This window comes from Erpetoichthys calabaricus, chromosome 17 (assembly GCF_900747795.2).
Source record: "Erpetoichthys calabaricus chromosome 17, fErpCal1.3, whole genome shotgun sequence".
NCBI lineage: Eukaryota > Metazoa > Chordata > Cladistia > Polypteriformes > Polypteridae > Erpetoichthys > Erpetoichthys calabaricus.
Window position 1 is genome coordinate 731,306 of NC_041410.2, and position 8,120 is coordinate 739,425.

Here is an 8,120-nt window from a genome sequence, read left to right on the forward strand (position 1 = left end):
ATCTGGTTGAGCAGTGTTATGATAATACTGATGAACAGCAATGCATATTGTAATTTCAAGATGATTTTATTTAGTTAATATAAGGCCATCCATATTTGCTTCTCAAATCCTAAAGAATTAAACAGGATTGATTACATTTAGTGTAGTTATTCCAAACTGTTTAGATTTTATTGATCAAACTCCAGTAAAATCATTTCACTTAAACCACTCATTAAATGTTAATTCAATATTTTTAGTTTATGGTAATTTTACACTTTCTAATTATGTGACACATTTCCATCCAATTCTATCATGTCACTCCAACTAAATAAAATTCATTAAGCTTGTTCCACTCACAAGAATAATTCAAATTAACACTTTATTATATTCATTTGAAAAATTAAAATGCCACAAGCTTATTAGCTGCTCATTTGCTATTTTCTACCCTTATTGCTTTATATCAACAATATGAAAAAATAAATAAATTAATTAATTAAATAAATTAAAAAACTATAAAAAGATAAAAAAATAAAAATAATAAAAACCCCCACAAGATTCAGAGGACGAGCCTGAAGCGCCGCTCAATGGCCGACTCTGACTCAGCAGTTCTCTGCCTACGAGTTTCTTGTCCGTCTGCTGACGAGCGATATACGTGATGAATGTGTGACAATTCCTAAATATCTGCTTAAACAGATGTCTTTTTTTTTTTTTAACATAAATCACTTCTTATTTTGCACTCCATAACAGAACTTTCTTGTGGTTTTGTTTCAGAATAACATCTGCAATCTGCTTTATAAAGTGTAAGTGACGGCAGAGAAACAGAAAGTTGCATCTCAATGAATGTTTGTTTGTTTTTCAAGATGTTACATTTATTTACACAAAATACAATCACATAAATTCTTAAAGCATTTTAATCTTTCAGGATGTCTAATAAGCAGGCCAGTAAAGTAAAGATGCTGATTTCTTCTGTGCAAAAACAAAAACCAATTCACAAATTCCATTCAGTGGTCAGAGGCCAAAAGCTGCACAATAAAATACTTTTGAAGGAAGCAAAAAAAAATCTGCCGGTCTAATTTGTGTTTATCCTTTTTGTAATTTGGAAAAATCAGAATGCAAAAGAAAAAAAAAAAGAAGAATATTATCATTGTGTGTATGATGATCAGTGAAGGAGTTTAATTCGAAGAGCTTGCACTTTTGGAGAGAGCTCTGCCCATCCACGTTCAGTTTGAGCTTCTCACTGAGTTCACATGTGAACTTTAAATCAGCAGGACCTCAGCGTGAGTGCCAGGGCAGGCCAGACGCCATGACAGAGTGGAGATGATGTCCTTTGACTCCTCCTCGGTGCCACCTGCACCTTCTCCTCTTGTTACACACCTGGTGTGTCTCCATGGCGGCTTGTTTTCTGTCGCCATTCTGAGAACACAGAAGCCCCAGCAGAAATAAGATTAGCAGTAATCAGATGTAATAAATTATAATACCCTTTACTTCAATACCCGATATGTCTACTGGTTTTCATTTAAACCATTTCAAACTTTAAATGGACTCTAGAACATAAATAAGAATTCTGGTATTTGACAAGTTTGTAGCTTTATGTGTGTGTGTGTGTGCACTGTAAAAAATGTTTTGTTGGATCAACCTAAATAAATTACTTCACAAGGTAACAAGCAATTTAATTGATTTCTTTCAAATTTTAAAAAGTATTTGAGTAAACTTAATATATTTGAGTTTGTTTTAACCTTTTCAAAAACTTGAATAAAAGCAAAAAATGTATTTAGCTCAAACCAAATTTCTTTAAAACCTCAAATTAACTGCGGTGGGCTGGCGCCCTGCCCGGGGTTTGTTTCCTGCCTTGCGCCCTGTGTTGTCTGGGATTGGCTCCAGCAGACCCCCGTCACTCTGTAGTTAGGATATAGCGGGGTTGGATAATGGAGGGATGAACTCAAATTTAAAATGTTGTCCATTATTGTATTCACTGTAATGGCATCTTAAATTCTATATATATATATATTCACAAACTCGAGCAGAGTCATATAAAGGTTTGGGGCAGCCACCCATATAATTTGGTTTCCTGGCTTTTCAAAATACACAACACTGATGTGCACAAAACCGAGTCCAAACAGAACTGAGGGAACAGGGAAAAAAGGTGAGGCTTTTAAAGGGGGAGACAGGAAGTGAAGTCAAAGGGGTGGGGCTCATGTAGGTTGGTCTGCCATTGGTGCGAGCCCGGACGTGACATCAAAGGGGTTGGAGCCGGCCAGGTCTCCAAAGTGATTTTTTGCTTTAGACTAAATAGAAGAAGTGACAGCAAGGTTTTTCAATTTGAAGTAAAGCAAAAAATTATTTTGGGTGAACAAACATATTAATACAGTTTATTACAACTACTAAAATTACCTTAAATCAAAAAGAGCCCTTTTTCTTTTTTTAGAGTGTGTGTTTGGGTCAATCCTGTTGTTAGAAATTAGCTCTGTTGAATGTTTATATGCCAACCAGCTCTCTTTTAATTAGTCCTGAGATTGCCCACACTTGTTATCATGTACTCAGTGTCACGTCAATGCCACTGAAGTGATGCTTTATGGTTTGTAATCTTTGTGCTCTGATCTTTAACTGTCACTGTGTGTAGCAGTAGAGTGTTGTGCCGTGTTAGCCATACCTGATACTGAGAGACACTCACTCGCCTGATGAAGGGCCCTTAGCTGCCGCCTCGAAAGCTGGCATTTGGGATCTATTCAGTTAGCCAATAAAAGGGGTCACCTCATCCTACCTTCTGCTGATATGTTGATTGATAACATCAAAATATGTGGAGATGATTTTCAGGACTTTGTCTTCCAGAAAAGAAAACAGAAGAAACAGGAGATGTTTGGAAAGAGATCGTAGCATCGAGCGCCTTTATATATATATAGAGAGAGAGAGAGAGAAAGAGAGAAAGAGAGAAAGAGAGAGAGAAAGAGAGAGAGAGAGAGAGAAAGAGAGAGAGAGGGAGAGAGAGAGGGAGAGAGAGAGAGGGAGAGAGGGAGGTGTGCACTCTTTTCTATTATTGTACATTTCTCAGATATTCTCTTAATATGCGAGTTCGGGCGGATCGACTCTGTCTCTGGGTTGTGTAATTATGCGGTAAAGAGAATTTCAATTATTTAGAAACCGCACAATTCACACAGTTGTGCTTAATGCAGTAAAAAAGAAACATGTCTGCTTTTAAATGTATGACAGGTCATCAGCAGAAAAGCAGTCGTGCTTGACAGCAAGCGCTGTGTAAAATGACAGCCGTCCTGTTAATTTTAATGGCGAGCCGTCAGCATTCGGCGTGCAGGGTGTGAAGTGACTCCTTCCTTCATCGTCTTACTGCCCGCGGTGATTCCCTGCCGCCCGTTTGTATCCAAGCTGCTCGAGTTTACTCAGATGTGGAGCCACCGATCCCAAAATGGCACAGGAGCGTCATGGCGTCCTGCAGGTTGCTACGTCGGGCCACAATGAAGGACGGTCCGCGGCTGAGTCAGTCCGAGTGTTTGATTCACGTTGCTCAACATGTGAAGAATCAGGAACTCGTTTCGTGTGCGTTTAGGAGATGCAATGTTGTGAGAAATGTTTATGGAACTGTAAGAGTCAATCTGTGAAAATTAATGTTTGATGTTAAATTCACAGCTGGGCGCTGTTGCGGGTTAGACGTTATGAATGTAGTGAGAAGTCGAGGAATGACACCTTTTACTGGCAAAGACTTCAACGAGCAGGCTTTCAAATATGACGTTAACTGAAATAGTAATTTTATTTTGATTTCCTCCACCATAACTTATTTTGAAACAAACAATTTTTTTTACTTTGATAGCGATCTGAAATCAAATATTTCAAGCTACAACACCAAATGACTAATCTTAAGTTGCTTGAAGAGACAATTTACGTTGAATGAACAACATCAATGTTCTGCTTCTTTCAGTGTATGCCATTCATATAATGACATACAGCGGCACTGACTTAAACGTACTTAACACTTATTTGAACATTCTTGAACTTGTTTGAAAAAGCACCAATATATCTATGTGCTGGCATACACAGTCAGTGTATGACATATATGTACAGTATGCCCACTTTATGTGTTTGGGCACCAGGCTCCATATGTGTGTCATCTTTATGGCGTCATCTTAACCATTATGGTCATATTTTAATGATTTCAAATAAAATCAAATTGTTTAAATCCATTTCGAGGGTGAAATGTGTGCAATTAAGCTAAAAGGGGGTCTGGCAGGCGGCTAACTAATATAACGTATTGTGTAAGTGTGGACCACCTTCTCAAGCCAGCAGTATGGCAGTGCCACGCAGTTAGTTCTCTTAGTGGCTCTTTATGGGATGTCACCCTCATCACTTCATACACATGCCAGGGCGCCTTCCATGTGATTGAACTTACTTATCGGCGTCTTCTCCAGTTGCTCTGCCCAAATCCATTAGCCAGCTCTTTCTGATTCTACACTTGCTGGCTTGCTAGGATCTCAAAAAACATAAAATTCATCCCATTTACACCCCACATGTATTTAGATTCTGTCATTAGCCGCCTGACTTCCCACTGCCTGCATGTGGAGGCCTCTGTCGATGGGCGGCTTTTCAGTCAGCCGTTGTTGTAGTTACTCTTCAAAGTTTCCAGAGCATCGATAGACGATAAAGACTCAACGTGTCCCCAGATCCCATAAGTAAAGAGCATTTCTTCATCCATATTTGCGGTAGCCTAGAGTGACATGTTTTGAATGATTCTTGTATTTTCCTGATCTTAGATTCCAGTCAATCCATGACGCCATTCAGGTACTGAAAACGTGTGAAAGTCATTTATCCATTAAATTATTCTGAATTATTAGAGCTTTTCTGTGTAACATGCTGTACCTTTAGAGCTTATAACAAAGCACCGGTGTGATGTGACCATTTCAGGATTGTTTAGGATTCCACTTTATGGTTTGTGTTGTAAAAGTGAAGATCAGCGAGGAGTTCTTGAGAATCACAGCAGTCTGTCTGGTGGTAAAGTCTTCCCAGAATAAACTCACACCGAGGCGCAGGAGCATTTCCATCAATAAGGGAGGCGCCATACAAAAAGGAGTCCAGATGGTGCCAGGCGGGTATATAAGGACATTTGTAGAGAGCTCTAAAATGTTAAATGATGCGGTTTGGTTTCTTTTTCACAAAGCCTCCGTGTTTTAAACAGGACAATACTCTGCACAAGTGAGGAGAGCTCATTGTTCTCCGCTGTTTGATGAACCACCTTAGTGAAAATGTGGAGGATCTGCTCAAAGGTGTGAGGTAAGGGAAATAAAATAATAGGTCTCACAAATAACGCCAATGTAACATAAAACATCGAAAACCCAAGAAAATGGCCGAGTCAAATCTCAAATGGGTTTCAAAGAGAAGCCATTGGTGTCATTTGTTGGGCGATGCCCTGAGCGCTGGAGGCCATCCATCTGGATGATTCCTAATTTGAGGTTTGTTCACAAACACTTGGTGTCATTCAGAATCCATTTCTATTCAATTTTATTGCATCACAATTTGTTTGGCTTTGCTTTGCCTTAAAACCTGAGATTCAAATTCTTCTTAGCCTGCTGTACCAGTGAAGGGCAAGCAACGGTCCAAGTGAGTGTTTTGTGGTGGCATGTTATTGACATTGACATGTTATCAATCTTAATGATGGCGTTTTGTCTTCTTTAGGAGCAGAGAGGATGGCTGGTGTCGGCGCCCTGTGAGTGAAACATGAAGGAGCTCCTGAGGGTGGGATTCTTGAGGGAACTGAGGCTGTAAATAAGGTTTTGTACACTGTGACTGGCAAACTTTCAAAAGAAAAGAAAAGAAAAGAAAAGAATCCATTCTGATCTCAAAAGAAGTCGCAGTGTTAAGAGCCCGAGAGAAAGCTCTGGAAAATAAAGATAAAATGTACACTGCTATTACTGTTATTTGTAAAGAAAAATGTGCTGATAATGTTTTATACATTAAAAAGACAAAACTACACTCTTGTGCCCGTTGTGTTTGTTTTTTCCTTTTTTATGACTTATGTTTGAAACAGGTAAGAATATGAAGTTATGCTTACTAAAAAAAAAAACCGATGCCAATCAACCGCATAACCTTTTTAAAATATATTTAAATTAAAATAGTGTATCAATTCAAAAATAAACCACGAGTGAAGATTTAAACTATTAAAATGAATCTTTTTAAATTAAAAGAGTATTCTAAATTGGCCCTAGTGTGTGCTTGGTGTGTGGGGGTGTTTGTGTGTGTCCTGCGGTGGGTTGGCACCCTGCCCAGGATTGGTTCCTGCCTTGTGCCCTGTATTGGCTGGGATTGGCTCCAGCAGACCCCCGTGACCCTGTGTTCGGATTCAGCGGGTTGGAAAATGGATGGATGGATGGATATTTACAGAAAGAAAGAGTTAATCAAACGATTTCCTATTCCATTTTGTGTTCACTCAGAGAGCCGCGCTACGTTTACATTAAATATAAGATGGCAGGATACGTGCTGCCAGTGGGACGAACTTCAAAAGGGGAACGCAACTGATCGACATGCATTTTGGTTTTTTAGTTTATCCATCAAGTTATTTTTTCTGTGTATATACTGATATATTGTAACTTGTGCATATTTTGTTTCATTTATTGTGCTCCATAAAACGGAAGTCCTTTTTACGCCAGCAGTGTCTCTAGCTGGAGGTCCTCAGTGTGAGGCATGGCGGGCAGGTGTAGCACAGCACCGTATCGTTATCGACAGAAATGACATGTCCATGGGGGAAAGAACAAGCGAAAAGATATTCCAGTGCCGAAAGGAGAAAAAAAATTATATATATATATATATATATATATATTTATATATATTATATATATATATATATATATTATATATATATATATAGGCTAATACATTTAAATAAATTTACATTTGTTTTCACAATATTATATATGTGTGTGTTTTTAACAGCGCGTGTCTGTATTTCAGTACAGCGGAACTTTTACAAAGCAAAAGCACGCAACTCTTCTCAGTACTGTATTGAGACAATTCATCTGTTATTAGATCAATAATGCACAGAAGTCTTAAATTACGAGGGTGAAAACAAATACAGAAACGAAGAATAAAAAAATAATGCAATTATTCTCTGATCCGGTATATTCTACATTGTTCACAAATCTTTGAAACTGAAATTGTAAAAACTGAATTTTATTATTATTATTATTATTATTATTATTATTATTAGTAGTAGTAGTAGTAGTAGTAGTAGTAGTAGTAGTACAGTAGTAGTAGTATCAGTATTAGTATTAGTATTTTTTATTCCTGAAACTCCGGAAATCATCGTGTTTATATGGACGTATCTAATAAATGGAGACCGTTAATAAAGGTGCAGGACTCCTGTCGTTAACCCCTTCAGCCTTTCGTGTTATTTCTCGCCTCTTCACCGCCGTCGTTGTCGTCTGTCGCCGCTTCCGAGCAGCTGGCTCTCCGGGTGGCTGTGTGTAAAAAAAGTAGAGAAGACAAGACGCGGTGACGATTAGGCGGGGCTTGGAGGGGGTTTGGGGGTCTGCCGGTGGTCCGGTCGCACGGACACGGCTGGTGTGCGCAGACGGGTCTCCATTTTCTTCAGCGGGTCACGTCCATGTTTTATTTCTCTTGCGCTAATGTGACTCCATGCCGAGGCCCTCATTTTCATTAACACTTTTTTTTTTACGAGATTACTTTTTTTTTTATTAAAATAAATGGCGTGTGTGGTAATCCGATTCAAAAGCTTGTTGCGTAACGGTACAAAATGAATGATGAATGTTTGAGACATGGAAGTATTTGGATAGTTCTATATTATCTAAAATTAAAAAAAAAAACAAAACCGAAAACTACAGCACACATTCATTTTGGTAACATCTCGTACAGTATACGCTGCAAGCCACTAACTCTCGAAACCCCCGTGATAAATAACCTCCTCACTATATCCCTGCGTTGCCGTCGATGAAGTGAATTTTAATGTCGTTATCTTTCATCATATTAGATGGATGGGGCGGCTTGTGAAGAGGTGCCTTGAAGGTGACACTTGTCTCAGTGAAGATTTTCCTTTTTTATCTCTCTAATAATTTTCAATCTCAAACTCTTTCCCTCATTCAGTAATGGCTTGGAAAGGCGCTATAACTATATACTTTTAAATATGT